This window comes from Rhineura floridana, chromosome 8, assembly GCF_030035675.1.
Source record: "Rhineura floridana isolate rRhiFlo1 chromosome 8, rRhiFlo1.hap2, whole genome shotgun sequence".
NCBI lineage: Eukaryota > Metazoa > Chordata > Lepidosauria > Squamata > Rhineuridae > Rhineura > Rhineura floridana.
Window position 1 is genome coordinate 17,338,411 of NC_084487.1, and position 15,631 is coordinate 17,354,041.

The 15,631-nt window shown below is 41.8% G+C and overlaps 1 protein-coding gene across 4 annotated transcripts in view; it reads right to left on the minus strand.

The window, feature by feature from the left end:
• The window catches only part of SOX5 (SRY-box transcription factor 5), a 1,141,232-nt gene that overhangs the window by 875,718 nt on the left and 249,883 nt on the right, over nucleotides 1-15,631 (minus strand). Inside the window, exon 1 of one of the 4 annotated variants that reach the window (XM_061638416.1) lies at nucleotides 5,165-5,181. The exons of the other annotated variants lie outside the window; for them this stretch is intronic. The gene's annotated coding sequence lies outside the window, so the exon portion shown is untranslated. Of the gene's footprint in view, nucleotides 1-5,164; nucleotides 5,182-15,631 lie in introns of those variants that run through there. 4 annotated transcript variants of the gene reach the window in all.

Consider the following 15,631-nt stretch of genomic DNA (forward strand, 5'->3'; position numbering starts at 1 on the left):
GCAACTCTATTGGTATGCCATCTATTCCTGGTGATTTGTTTCTTCCAAGTATTTTAAGAGCAGCTTTCACCTCACATTCTAAAATTTCTGGTTATTCATCATACGGTTCCTCCATGCATGAATCTGTCATCCTTGCATCTCTTTTATAGAGTGTTTCAGTGTATTGCTTCCATCTTCCTTTTATTTTATCTTGGTCAGTCAGTGTGTTTCCCTGTTGATTATTCAACATTCCTACTCTTGGTTTAAATTTCCTTTTTAATTTCTCTAATATTTTGGAATAGGGCTTTTGTTCTACCCTTTTTGTTGTCCTCTTCTATTTCTGTACAATAACTATTGTAATAGTTCTCTTTGTCCCTACTTACAATATTAGGCTGTAAGTATTAGGAAACCATATCTGTAATGTTGTGGGGGGTGGGGAGGCAGTTGTCTTCAACACTGAACCTCACCTCTATTTCTAGCCTGGCTATAAATGTCAACCATGCTCATTGCTGGCTTGGTTGCACGTGCTTGCAAAAAATCGATATGTAAATGCATAGAGATGGATATAATCTCACTGTCTTCTAAGAACTAACTTTCCAGTTGTCACAAAGGGCAGCAAGAAACTCAGGGGGTGGGGAAAAAAATAATAGGCCCAAAATGGGCTAGAGCAGAATACAACATTTCAATTAGACCTCAGCAAAGGGGAAGGCTTTCTTCCTGAACATTAACCCCCTGAAACAAGCAGTTTCTCTAATTCCTGCCATCACTCAGACTGGCCTTGAATTACCTCCTGATAGGCCTCCCATGCGCTTGCAGATGAGAGAGTGTAATGGGGATCTGTTAATTAACTAGAAGCAAAGTTGCACGGTGGGGATCAAACACTGGATGCGTCTTAAAACTCCCACAGAGAAGATGAAATGCAGCGCAAACTTTAAAGACTTCCCGTCATTAGCCAAGACCTTGGCTGCTCCTGGCCCAGACCCCTCCTGTTCCAGAGAACAATGAGGACAATGATGGCAGAAATGAAATGGTGCAGCAAGGAACAAAAGAATTCGCTATTTACCCACAGAGAATGAAAGGAAAGCTGAGACAAAGATTGGCGGAGGAGGGGAAAGACGCTTGCTTTTCTGATGGTTCCTGTCTACTTTTAATTAATTTATGGCTGCCAGGAACCTACACACAGAGCATGCCCAAAAGCATTGTGTTGGAAGTGCAGCATTAATACCGTGTAACATCTACTGTTTACTCTTAGGCAGAATAACAAAGTTGCCGAGGGCAGAGGAAAGAGGTCAGGAGCCGAGGAGGGGAGATGTTTTGCTTTTGGAAGAAATGGAAGGAGAAGGCCAAAAGGTCACAGTGATCCCCCCCCTCCATCCTGGGACAATTTCCCTTTGGAAAGAGGTACTGCTCCCCTAAGGAAGCAGATTTCCTAATGTAAATAGTTATGTTAGGCAAAGCGCCTCTCCTCCTTGCAGCTGTGAATTACAGTTGGCTCCTGAGACATTGCACAGCTTCTCTTTACACAAAAATAGTAACACTGGTATGTAGGAACCTACCTTATACCAAGTGAGACTATTGATCCATCTACCTCAGTATTGCCTACACTGACTGGCAGCAGCTCTCAAGGACCTCAGACAGGGTTCTCTCCCAGCCCTACCAGCTAGTGCAGAATGTGGCTGCTCATTCACTTATACCAGCCACGCTCTCCACTTTTATTTATTTTTTTCTGTTTGTTCTATCATGTTCTTCATCCTCAGTGCTCCTTTCCTTGGTGAGTCCTTCAGTTTGATTCCCTGGGTCTTTTTGAGCCATTTCCACCCTGTCAGCATTCTTTTCATTTTTTCCCCCTGACATCCCCGCTTCCCCCCCCCCCATTTCCCACCCTTTTTACTTCCAGGCAGCTTTTCTCTATGGGTTGTTTATCATTCAAGTCTTCTCCTCAGTTTTGGTTTCTTCTCAAGCCCTTTCGTTATTGTCTGTGGAGGTTAATTTGTTAAGTTATTCTTCCCTCAGGCCAATTCTACACCAGACATTATTCCACATTAAAAAGTAGCTTGTGAAGGGTGCTGAGAGTTATTAGGAAACCGTTATTCCCCTCACAGAGCTCCAGTTCCCAGAATTCTCTGGGAAGGGAAGCTGACTGTTAAACAACTGTGGCCATTAGAGCCCTGTCAGGGGAAGAGGAGCCGGGCCCCAACCAGGTCTCTATGTACAAGCCAATCAACATGAAAGGGGAGTATGTTAGCCACTGAGAAGAGTCCTTGCAGTCAATCAGAGTGAAGGGAGGTGAGTCAGCCACTGAGAAGCCTCTTCTCAGCAGCTAACACACAGCCCCCCCTTTCATATTGATTGGCTCCTAGCGACATCTGTTATAGTGGAGGACTGCAAGGGCAACAAAGGAAAGTGGAAAAGGGGGTGTGGCTGTGAGGAGGCATGAAGAGACCCTGCACTTCCGAATTTGCCACTGCACTACTGGAGTCCAGTGTCCGACCTCAAGCACTGCATTTTGAGAGACAGAAGATAAGGGCCATCCAGTGGTAACTGGAGCTGAGTAGCCAATTGGCTTCCCTTTCAAAAGTGCTCCTGCTGGAGTATGTCTGAAGGAAGGGGGTAAGTGACTGGGAGCTGCAATGCTGCCTCATGGCCAGTAGCCAGCAATATTGGGTGGTGAGTCCAATAGCAACAGGGGTGCAGGAAACGTAGGTGTCAGCCCTAGTGGGCACTGACAGAGTATGTGGGCCCTGGTGTCTGCCTGAGCATGCGAGGAGCTGATGCTGGAACTGTAGCATCCTATCCCAAGGATCTTGCGTCAATGTTCCAGTGGCTTGGCTCAACGCTTTGATTTCATCACAGCCTGTTGCCGAGCTGTGCCGGGCTCCAAGAAAGGAGCAACATTTTTAACAGTGCTATGATATTCATGAAGCTTTGGGTCGAAGCCAAACAGGCATAAATTAAGCCAATTCAGATTCCGCCCTCTTCCTGCCATTGCCAGCTGCTGCCCCCTGCTGCCTCTCTGAATGAGGCTCCGATTGACAATGGCGGCATGATGGAGAAAAGAGCTGTAGTGGGCAATGCTTGAGAGCCAAGACTCCCTAGGGAGTAAGCAAGGAGTGCTTGTGGGCCTAGAGCTGGCACGATCAAGAGGTGACTGACAGCAGCATATGGCACTGCTCAAAACACTACCCACATCTACCCCGAAGTGCAGCCAAGGACTTCTTCTCTACATTTCCTGCAAAAACTGCAGCAATGCAGGTCAATGCACTGTGACCATCAATGGACTCTTCACTTGCACAGTTTCCAAGCTATGGACAGAGGAGAAATTCAGTTTTGTTTGCATTTTAATGAAAAACTGCCTTGTTCACACTTTTTGAACCAATAAGCAAACCGAAGCAAAATTATCTTTTGAAATTCTCACTTTTGCAACGCAATTCTCCAACCAGTGTGTACAAACATGCTTATACTGGGGTGGGGTGGGGGAATTGCATAAAAATGTATATATTAGTCAAAATAACATGGAAAATGCATTATATTAGAGAAAATAGCCTGCAAAATGTATGTATTGGTGAAAACTGCATGCAAAAATGTGCTTTTATTCAGAAAAATTTGCACAAAAATTCTGATGAATTTCATGCGGGTTTTTTTAAAATGCTGCAAATTGCTGTGCAAAGGCAGAGCACTAAATTTAAGACTGGGAAAACTGAGAGAAACCAAAATTGATAGATCCATGCATCCCTATTGCTAGCAGATCACTCTCTTGGCCCCAGTTGGCCACAAGCAACCCAGACTCTTTCCAAGTCAGTTAGAAGCAACAAACCGTCTTCCTCTCCTACCCTGGAAGTTCCAGGCTGCAGTCCAGCTGAAGGTTGTGATGGTTTTGTCAGGGACCTAGGAAAGAATGCTTAAACCCTGATTTTGGAAGCAAACTGCTTTGATTTCTGCAGAGAATTTTATTCCAAGCAAGAATGACAGTCTTCACTGGTGTGTTTATTACTGGATAGACCTACCGAAGCCAGGACACACATCCAGCATGGAAGTAGGTTTTTTTCCCCAGGGGGAATACTATTAAAGTAGAAGTGTCTTGTACAAATACATAATCTGATTGGATGATATTGTCTGGATTAGCAGTTTTACAATCTAGTCAACCCCACAGCCACAATTATGAAAGCATGAGATGCCTGCATTAAATTGAAATCACCTGCAAAAGATGCCTAAGGACTAATCTGCTAGTTCTCAGTGCAAGTATAAAGTAAAATTCAGGGATGAAGAAAAGGATAATTGGTTACCATAAGATGCTATAGCCCTCTTCAGGAATTCTGTATTAGGGTTTATTTATTTATTTGTTAGATTTATATCCAGCCCTTTCTCCCAGTAGGAGCCCAGGTAAACACATGGGGGGGGAGCTGGAATGCACGTGCTGGATCTTCCCCCTTTTCACCATTCCAACTGCCCACCATGATGTGGATGGTAAATGTACGAAGCAGGGAGTCTCCTGTACACACAGAGACTCCCTGAGCATTTTAGCACCCTGGAAAATCAGGGCTTTAAAATGCACTGTGATTTCAGTTTAATGTATTATTTATTTATTTATTTCACATGTTAGTTGCCTAACACCAAACGGTCTCTAGGTGACTTACAGCAGATTTAAAACATACATAAATTTAAAACAAGAATCCTAGACAAAAACACACACAAACAATAAAACTAATCAATACATTAAAAGCTATACATAATAATCAATAAAAACGTAAAGCCCATCAAATAACAAAAAGGAGAAAATAGGACAGCACACATCAAAGGCCAGAAAGCTAGAGTAAAGAGGACGGTGCCTAAAGATTGCCTAAAGATGGATAGAGAAGGTGCCAGGTGTGCTTCCCTGGGGAGAGGATTACACAGCTGGGGAGCCACCACTGAAAAGGCCTGTTCTCATGTTGTCACCCTCCAAGCCTCCCCTGGAGAGGGCACACGAAAAAGGGCCTTTGGTGACAAATGCAGGGTCCTGGTCAGTTCATCTGGACAGAGGCAATCCTTGAGATACTGAGGCCCTGAGCTGCATAAGCTCAGTTTAACCCTAATACAGAATGCCTGAAGAGGTCTACTGTCTCAGATGTGTCCATTCCCAAACCCTTCTTTTTCTGAATCGTTCAATACAAGGACAAGAAGGAGAGATGTCAAGTATATTATCTACCATTCATCAGCAGCTCTTCCCCAATGGCCTGATTTCAGCTTGGAGCCTCAGCGCTGAATACGTGTGCTAAAACCTTTCCCTGGAGCATTCACACACACAGGTTTTCCTGATATTACCATCTTCAAAGCTGCTATTTGATTCATAGAAAAAAACAGCTGTGGTACTGTAGTAGTGTATATTATCTCACACTTCCTTTAATATCCTCCCAATTTATTTTTTAAAAATGTGTTTTTTCTGTTAATGCGAAGATGTTATTTCAGTGTAAATCATTTAGGCAGCAATCCTACGCACATTTTCCTGGGAGTAAGTCCCATTGAACTCAATGGAGCTTACTTCTGAGTAGCCATGTGGAGGACTGCAGTCACTCGGTGAAAAGGTAAATGGCAAATAAAATAAAAATGTTTGATCAATAGACTCAGCTCTATATAATAATCCTGCTTCATATTCTCGCTCCCCCAAAGCAACTTGTGGTCACAATCCAAGACAAGCCATCATGATAGACTGTCATCAGTAAGCTTAATTCATGGTGACATCTCCTGCATACCTCAGTATCAGCTACTGAAGGATATCAGCCCAGAACTGTCAGTCTGAATAACCACATTTTAATGTGTGGCACGTATAAAACTATTAACCCCACCCCATGTTTTAATCTCCCCCACACACACACAAAAATCCCCACCACAACCATCCAAACCAACACAACCATCCTTTCATTTTACAGGTACTGTAATTGTAAAGGTAAAGGTGTCCCCGCACTTGTAGTGTGAGTCGTTTCCGACTCTTAGGGTGACGTCTTGCGATGTTTACTAGGCAGACTGTATATATGGGGTGGGATTGCCAGTTCCTTCCCCGGCCTTTCTTTACCCCCCAGCATGGTACTCATTTGACCAACCACAGATGGATGGAAGGCTGAGTGGACCCCGACCCCTTTTACCGGAGATTCGACTTCCTCCTTCCGTTGGAATCGAACTCCGGCCGTGAGCAGAGCTTCAGCTGCGTTATCACCGCTTACCACTCTGCGCCACAGCTTAGGCAAATGTAACTTAAAATCACTGGTGGAGAAGATTTGCTTTGGTGAATTACAAATCATAAGAATTATTTCATTAGAAAAACAAACACACAAAGAAGCTCAAATAATTAATAAGTGTGCATTTTGCCTAGTTTTTTAAAAACAATTTAGTGATGTGAAAGCCCAAATCGTTGTATATTAATAATATATATCAGAACGTGATTTTCTAGGCTTCTGTGATCCTGCTTTTGTTCCAGAAATGCTGCGGGGGGGGGGAGGGAGAGAGAAAGAGTAAGAAAGTGAACTGAATTCTTGCCTGTGTTTAAAAAAAAAAAAAAGGGAGAGGTGAGAGAAAAAGTTGACCATAACCAATGGGCCTTGGTTCCAGCTGAGTGGCTGTTACTGTGAAAAGCAGAGGTGCTCTACACGATCAAATCATAGCACTAAACCTTGTTACAAGGCCTTTTACAGCTCTAATATCTGGGTTACATGGAAACACGCCAGAGAGCCCCCCCCCCTACAATGAAGCAAATGTCATTCCAACTGGCATCCTCTCTTCCAGCAAGTAATTTCTCTCCGCTAATAAATCGATACCAGGAAAGAAAGAAAAAATAAGGGAAGCACAATGGCCACATTGAGGATCACATTTTTATTCATTTCAGAGCCCCTGCTCTGCAGAGTATTTTTTAAACACACACACACACACAGAGGCAGAAAATGATGCACTTGAGCTTAAGAGAGAGTGAGAGAGAGAGATCAAGACTGAAAGAAAAGACAAAAGGAAGATGAAAAGAGATCTCAGATGCAGCACAACTCTGCATATCTTGTGATATATTTGGGCACGGGGTGAGAAGGTCAATCACTACTATTGATTAGATGCAAAATAAAACTTTGATGGGGGTGGGAAATGTTATCTGAAGTTGAAATTCTAACAAATGCTTTTAAACAATAACATACTGGACACCATACATAGATGGTCAGGCACATTTAAATGCAGGGCGGCACCAGACTGCAGTTGGCCCTTGGCGGTGGCAATGTGGTGGCATGACAGCTGCCACAAGTTTCAATAGGCCCAGCCATGTCAGTGCATTAGCGTGCTGTGTGCACACTTCTGCCTTCCCCCAAGATGGCAGCGGGGGCATGTTGAAGCCCCACTGCCATCTTGGGTGATGGCAAGCATGTGTGTGCAGTATGTTGATGTAGTGACACAGAAGGTGGTGTGGCCAGCCCATGAGAGCAGCGGGGGGTTATTGCCAGGGAGGGTGACTCCTGTTCCATGATCTGCACCATCATTGGATCGCAAGGTACACACTCTGTGACCGGATGCTAGCCCAGAACGGAAGCTACATCCACCCAGCCCCGGCAGCAGGGCCCCATCAGACACAGGGGCCCTCAGCTAGTGCTGAACTTAGAATCATAGAATCACAGAATAGTAGAGTTGGAAGGGGCCTATAAGGGCATCAAGTCCAACCCCCTGCGCAATGCAGGAATCCAAATCAAAGCATTCCCAACAGACGACTGTTCAGCTGCCTCTTGAATGCCTCTAGTGTCGGAGAGCCCACTACCTCTCTAGGTAATTGGTTCAAGTGTCGTACGTATCTAACAGTTAGGATGCTTTTCCTGATGTTCAGTCGAAATCTGGCTTCCTGCAACTTGAGCCCATTATTCCGTGTCCTGCACTGTGGGACGACCGAGAAGAGATCCTAGCCCTCCTCTATGTGACAACCTTTCATGTACTGGAAGAGTGCTGTCATATCTCCCCTCATTCTCCTCTTCTCCAGGCTAAACATGCCCAGTTCTTTCAGTCTCTCCTCATAGGGCTTTGTTTCCAGTCCCCTGATCATCCCTGTTGCTCTCCTCTGAACCTGTTCCAGTTTGTCTGCATCCTTCTTGAAGTGTGGAGACCAGAACTGGATGCAGTACTCAAGATGAGGCCTAACCAGTGCTGAATAGAGGGGAACTAATACTTCACGCGATTTGGAAATTACACTTCTGTTAATGCAGCCTAATATAGCATTTGCCTTTTTTGCAGCCACATTGCACCGTTGGCTCATATTCAGCTTGTGATCAACGACAATCCCAAGATCCTTCTCACATGTCGTATTGCTGAGCCAAGTATCCCCCATCTTATAACTGTGCATTTGGTTTCTTTTTTCCTAAGTGTAGAACTTTGCATTCATCCCTATTGAATTCCATTCTGTTGTTTTCAGCCCAATGCTCCAGCCTATCAAGGTCCTTTTGAATTTTGTTTCTGTCTTCCATGGTATTAGCTATGCCCCCCAATTTTGTATCATCTGCAAATTTGATAAGCATGCTCTGTACCTCCTCATCCAAGTAGTTAATAAAAATGTTGAAGAGCACTGGGCCCAGGACCGAGCCCTGTAGTACCCCACTCATTACTTCCGCCCCAGCTTGAGAAGGAACCATTGATAAGCACTCTTTGAGTACAATTCTGGAGGCAACTTTGGATCCACCTGATAGTTGTTCCATTCAGCCCACATTTAGCTAGTTTGCTAATCAGAATATCATAGAGCACTTTGTCAAAAGCTTTGCTGAAGTCGAGATATATTATGTCCACAGCATTCCCACCGTCTACAAGAGAGGTTATCCGATCAAAAAACAAGATAAGATTAGTTTGGCAGGATTTGTTCTTCATAAATCCATGTTGGCTCCTAGTAATCACTGCATTGTTTTCAAGGTGCTTACAGATTGACTGCTTTATAATCTGTTCCAGAGTTTTTCCATGGATTGATGTTAGGATGACTGGTCTGTAATTCCCCAATTCCTCCTTTTTGGCCTTTTTGAAGATAGGGACAACATTAGCTCTCCTCCAGTCTTCTGGCACTTCACCAGCCCTCCATGATTTCGCCAAGATAATAGGCAGGGGTTCCAAGAGTTCCTTCAGCCAGTTCCTTCCAGAGCTTGGAAAAGTTACTTTTTTTTTTTTTGACTTCCGGGAAGGGTGACTTCGCTTGTGCCTGCTTTTGGGACGGGCTCCCGCCTCAAAAGAAGCTTATTCAGATATAAATCAGTCAGAACATTTTTTTTTTGACTGATGAAATTTCTCCCGGGCAGGGAGAAACGTAGAGATCAACCTCAAAAGCCTGTTTTTGTTGGGAGGACTGGATTTCATTAATTTATGAGATAAGGTCCAGCCAACAATGCCGGACGGACTTCCAAACAAGCTCTATCTGCTTAAGCGATACGTTTATCTTTTCTTTAAAGAGAGAACGGACTAACAGGCAAGCACCCTTCTTTCTATTATTTTTTTTACTTGGTTTAAATTGTTGCAGCAAAAGGAGATTTGTCAGATTGATCGGCTTTGGACAGCTTCTGGGTGAGCTATAACTCTTCTCTGTTATCCACGAAATTAACAGCTTATCTCTGTTTCTGTCGCAAAAAGCTGTCCTGGAAGTGCATTCTAAAGATATACACAGAAGAGGGATTTCTATTCCTGATTTCTATTCCAAGGAATATTATATTGTCTGGGACTATTCTCTTTTTGGTCTATTTTATTTTGACGAATCTGCTTCTTCACGACGCCACTAACTGTTTTGATGCTGGGAACTAAATTTGTTTTGCATTCTTGAACATAGAGAGATAAGGCAGGTTGCTCTGTTTATACTGTGATGTCATCAAGCCTGGAATATTAACCCAATTGTTGCTGAAATAAGAAGTGGTTTTTCTTTATTTTTGTTTTGCTTTGTTTTCGTGGTTTTAAAAATGGCAATCAAGAAAGTGGCTGAGAATCTGGAAGTAACTATGTTTCAGAAAATAATGGATGAGATTGAGATAACGAAACAAACCCTGCGACAGGGTAGTAAGGAGCTGAAAATTGAACTGAGCAAAATGACGCAGGAGTTTAAAGAAATAGGGGATCCTGTGAGAGAGGAGAATGAGATCAGAGATGAGAAAAGAAAAAATAAAGGGAAGATACAAGCCCTGGCGATTGGAACAAATGTGGAATTGGAAAAAGATCTGGAGTTTATGGATTTTAGAAATAAAATCTACTGTTTGGAATTTAACGTTATCTCTGAAGAAATTAATGAAGATATTAGAGATAAAGTTATCAATGGCTTGGATAATCTTCTGGACTGGAATGATGTGATGGAGCTTGATATAGAGAAAATCTATGGAATTAACTGCAGCCATGTGACAATGGAAAAACTCTTAAGAGATGAGCCAGTGCATTTTGTAAAAAAGAAGAACACAGATATGACTTTACAACAGTATTTCAGCAACTTATTCAGAATGGATGGCAAGAAAATATTTGGGATAGAGGAAATTCCCATCAGACTCTTATTATATGAGTATGGCTACAACAGCAAGATTATTATGGAATACTGATAATGGAAGATTGGACACTGAAATTACTGGACTTAACAGGACTATTGAAGATGGAAGATGGAACTAATAGGGATAATGGAATAATGGCTATTGAAATTATTGGACCTAACAGATTCTGATGAGATGGATTAATCGAAATGTTTATTTGGACTATGGTTATGACAATAAGATTATTATAATTATTAACGAGATGGATTAATTGACATGTTTATTTGGAGAAAAATTGATAGATATATTTCTTAAAGAATTGAAACCTCTCTTTGACTTTTTGTGGAAAGAATAAAGTAATGTTTATGAGATTTGATGATTAATTAAGATAACTACTGGAGGAAAGTGATTTTATAATATGATTTAAGAGACAGGATTGTTATATATTGTAGACCTATAACTGATTTGATATGTGACAAATGGGAAGTCAACATTTTATTTTTTTTTGTTTAATCATTTTTGTTTTGTTTTCTTTTTGTCTTTGAATGTTTTATGATTTTGTTTTCTATGTTTTATGAAAATTTGAATAAAAATTATTGTAAAAAAAAAAAAAGGAAAAGTTACTTTTTTGAACTACAACTCCCATCAGCCCAATCCAGTGGCCATGCTGGCTGGGGCTGATGGGAGTTGTAGTTTAAAAAGTAACTTTTCCAAGCTCTGATTCCTTCAATACTCTAGGATGCAGTTTATCGGGCCCTGCCAATTTGAACTTGTTCAAAGTGATTAGGTATTCCTTGACCATTTGTCTATCAATCTCAAGCTCTAATCCTGCCCCTTCCACTTCGTGTTTCCCAGCAGGGTCATAGACCCTTTTTTGGGAGAAGACTGAGCCAAAGTAGGAATTAAGCACTTCTGCCTTTTCTTTGTCATCTGTTGTCATTTTGCAATTGAGTGGCTGTGCCACCATTTCTTTTCTCTGTCTTTTACTACGGACCTACCTGAAGAAAGCTTTTCTGTTGCTTTTAGCATCCCTCGCTAGCCTCAGCTCATTCTCAGCTTTAGCCTTTCTGACACCATCCCGGCAATTCCGTGATACCTGACTGTATTCTTCCTTTGTGGCCTGGCCTTCTTTCCACTTCCTGCATGTGTCCTTTTTTATTTTTTATTTATTTATTTAATTTAATTTATATACCGCCCTAAGCCCAAAGGCTCTCTGGGCGGTGTACATAAAATAAAAACAAGTACAATATATAAATACAATAAGTACAATGAATCAAAAACCAAAAACAGACAAACAATACAAGAACCAAACAACGTCAAAATACAAAATAATGCTAAAATACTGTAATGCCTGGGAGTATAAAAAGGTTTTCACCTGGCGCCGAAATGATAGCAGCGTCGGCGCCAGGCGCACCTCATCAGGGAGACCATTCCATAGTTCGGGAGCCATCTCTACAGGTCATCTCTACATTGGCTTCTTCTGCTGTTTCCCCCCTTTTTTCCTTGTTGGAATTGCTTGACATTGCACTTTTAGAATTTCCTTATTTAGAAACTCCCACCCATCTTGGACTCCTTTTCTCATTAGGGTGGCTTGCCATGGAACCGTACTTACAATTGTTCTCAGTTTATTAAAATCAGCTTTCCTGAAGTCCAGGGTGCGCGTATGGCTACTCTCAGCTTTTGCTTCTGTTAAAATCAAGAATTCAAGTATGGTGTGGTCACTTTCCCCCAGAGTTCCCGTACCTGCCACTTCATCCACCAAATCATCTCTATTGCTTAGAATCAAGTCCAGGATAGCTGATCCTCTGGTTGCTTCCTCCACTTTCTGTAGGAGGCCACCTGGTCACCCACTGGCGCTGGGCCTGTTTAAATGCTATAGAAATTGATTGATTTTTCTCCCATTTCCCCACTGGATTTAGTCGCAACCACTCCTTCTTGAGACAATGTCCAAATTAAGAGCAGAAGACAAAGCACATGCATAGCAGGCCTACCATTAGGCAGAGTGAGGCAGCCCCCCTCAGGCAGCTTATTTGGGATGTGAAACAGGGCAGCAAAACAGTTATTTAACTTATTATCGTTGCATTTTTTAGTTCCAGGGAGGGGAGAGGCTTTTGTGGGATTTGCTACCTCAGATGACAAAATAACTTGACCAACCTTCATTACTATGCACTTTGAATGGGTGCTGGGGGATTTACTGCTGCACCTCAGGCAACAAAAAGTCACTATATATATATCTGATTCTGCCTGTAAGAGCTTACTTAAGATGAGCCTTGCTGGATCAGGACAAAGTCCTATCTAGTCCAGCACACTGTTTCCCACAGCGGCCAACCAGGTGATGACGACTGAGTTACCAGATCTCTGGTTTTCAGCCGGAGTCTCTGGCTTCGGGGGTGTTTTCTGCCTCCCCAGCCAGACCACACCCCTTGTTCCTGGATCTCCGGTTTTTGGCACGGTGTGGCATGGCCACCCAGCAGGGCTGGCTGCATGGCAGGAGATCCCAAGCCACCCGCCATTCCCACACTCTACTTACCTTTCTCTTTGCTGTTTTTTGCAGCACGCACAGGTTTGCCATCAATCAAGATGGCGGCTGAGGTTTTCCTAAGGGGCTGAGGCCTCTGCCGCCAACTTGGTTGATGGCATGCATGTGTGCTACACGCTTGTATTGCTCAGTTGTCATTCAGCTAAATTGGGTTCCTCTCCTAAAGATTTTTTTGTGCTTCTGCAAACTTCAAGAACACAAGAAAAGCCCTGCTGGATCACACCAAAGGTTATCTAGTCCAGCATACTGTTCTTACAGAGGCTAACCAGATGTCTATGGGAAACCAACAAGCAGAACAAGAGTTTCACAGCACTTTTCCTGCTTGTGATTCTCAGCAACTAGTATTTAAAGGCATACTGTCTTTTGGGTCCTCCAAGCCTGATGATGATGATGATGATTTAATCACTTTGCTTGCAAGCAACCCAAAAGCAACTTACAACAATAAGGTTAAAACCAATTATAACAAACCCATTAAAACAACAAACACAACACAAGACCAGCCACATTAAGAGGTCGTTGATACCTAAAGCCCTTCAAATTAAGGTCCAAAAGCCTCCTTCTTGTGAATGGATGGTATGGCTGTGTACGTACCCCCCAGATCCGATTTGTGGCTCTGATTTGTAAATACAGATCAGGCCCAATCTGGTTTGGACAGATTCAGACCCAATTTGGATCCGGAACACAATCTGGATATTACAAATCTCTGAAATTCCCTTAACTTGCATTGCAAAATTGAAACAGCCATAACTTTCTTGCTTTTCGACCTAGAACAAGAAATTTGGGGTCACAGTAGCTGCTGCACAGAGGATTAAGTCTGCCAAATTGCAGGTGGGTAGCTCCAGGGGTTTCCATGCTAGCCACCTTTCAAGTTTAAAATGTTAAAAAGTTTAAAATTAAAATAGACATAATAGGTGTGTGTTTTTTTCACACAGGGACATGAAATTTAGTCCCGTATAGAGGAAATTAACCCTGACAAATTTCAGATGGGTAGTTTCAGGGGTTTTTATGCTAGCCACCTTTAAAATTTGCATTTTCCATTTTTTTTAAAAAAAGTCATGCAAGTGATCAGTCATACCATTTGTCATGCTCCTGTGCTTCTACTGTTCCTTTCAGATTTGCAGTACTAGATATGAGTGGGTAGCATTAGGCAGGCATGGGCTGACAGCACCATTGAGTTAATATGCACATAAGGATGTGAAATTTGGTGACATCGTAGCCCCTATTAGAGGGAATTAACCCTGCCAATTTTCAAGCCACTTTTAAAACATGCTTTTTCCAAGAATTTTTATTTTTTAAATCCTTTCATATAGGGAGCAGATTGCCAATAACCATAGTGAATGGAAAAATAAAAATACTGTTTAATATTAATAATATTCAATTTGATTAGCAATTGGAAATCATCATCATCATCTTAACCCAGAATGCCAACTAATATGCCCACAAGGTTTGGTTGGCTGGCTGGCTAATAATAATAATTAAAAAATGTGTAACCACTCAGGCTGGCTGCTTCTTATTATTTGTGGGTAGCAACTGGAAAATAATTATCAACAGCAGCAGCATCAAAAACTGTGGCTAAATATGACCACAAGATTTAACCATAATTCTTAGCAATGAGAATTGAATAATTTCTTTAATAAAATAAAATAAAACACAGACAGCAAATGTGGTTTTTAAAAATGTAAATAAGAATTGGTTTGGAAAGAATAGAAAACATACACAAGCTAAACAAATGCCACCCACTCCCCACCAAACACTGCTATGAGACAGAACTTACAAAAGATTTCTGCATTTTGAGACTTCACCTCATCCAAGCATTATGATTAGAGAGTGTTGGGTGGAGTGATAGCATTCTAGCCTTTCTCCCTCTCTCCCCATGCTGGTATTCTCTTTGATGGTGTTTGGATTGCTCCATTCCAGAGATGCCCTGTCTGAATTCATTAGAGATCATTCTGAACTACAGATCTGTACAAATATCTACAAATCGATTCAGAACAGGCTGATCTGTTCTGTAGAGATTTGTAGCTGCTTCTACCAGATTTGGCCAGGATACAAATAGGCTCAAATCAGCCCTATTTGGCTTGTTATTTGTGATTTGTACATATACAGTGCACAGCCCTAATGGCTGGTGTCCTTTTGGCTACATAAGGATCCATACCTAGAAAACTGAGCTCACTATTAGTTTATATTATATCTATGTTAACTATGATTGAATTGAATTTTATTCCTTCAAGTAGGCCTGTTAATCAACATGACTGTCAGCCTCTATAGCACTGGAGGTTTTCTGTTTTATATTATTGGCCAATGAAATTAATATGGTTATCCTCACTATTTCAATTCAATATATTTTTAAGTTGTTGAATAGTTCTGTACTTGTTACTAACTCTTTGAAATGAAATGTAACCACCACAGCCTTGAATAAATCTATTATTATTATTATTATTATTATTGAGCCAGTGTGGTGTAGCAGTTAGAGTGTTTGACTATGACTTGGGAGACCAAGGTTCGAATCCCCCTTCAGTCATGAAGCTCCCAAGGCAACATGCTGTTTCAATTCGATACAATAGAACAAAAAATCATTAAAAAAATAAAACATCACATATTCTACTTTAAATTCCAAAACACAGTACATTATTAATAGCAGAAC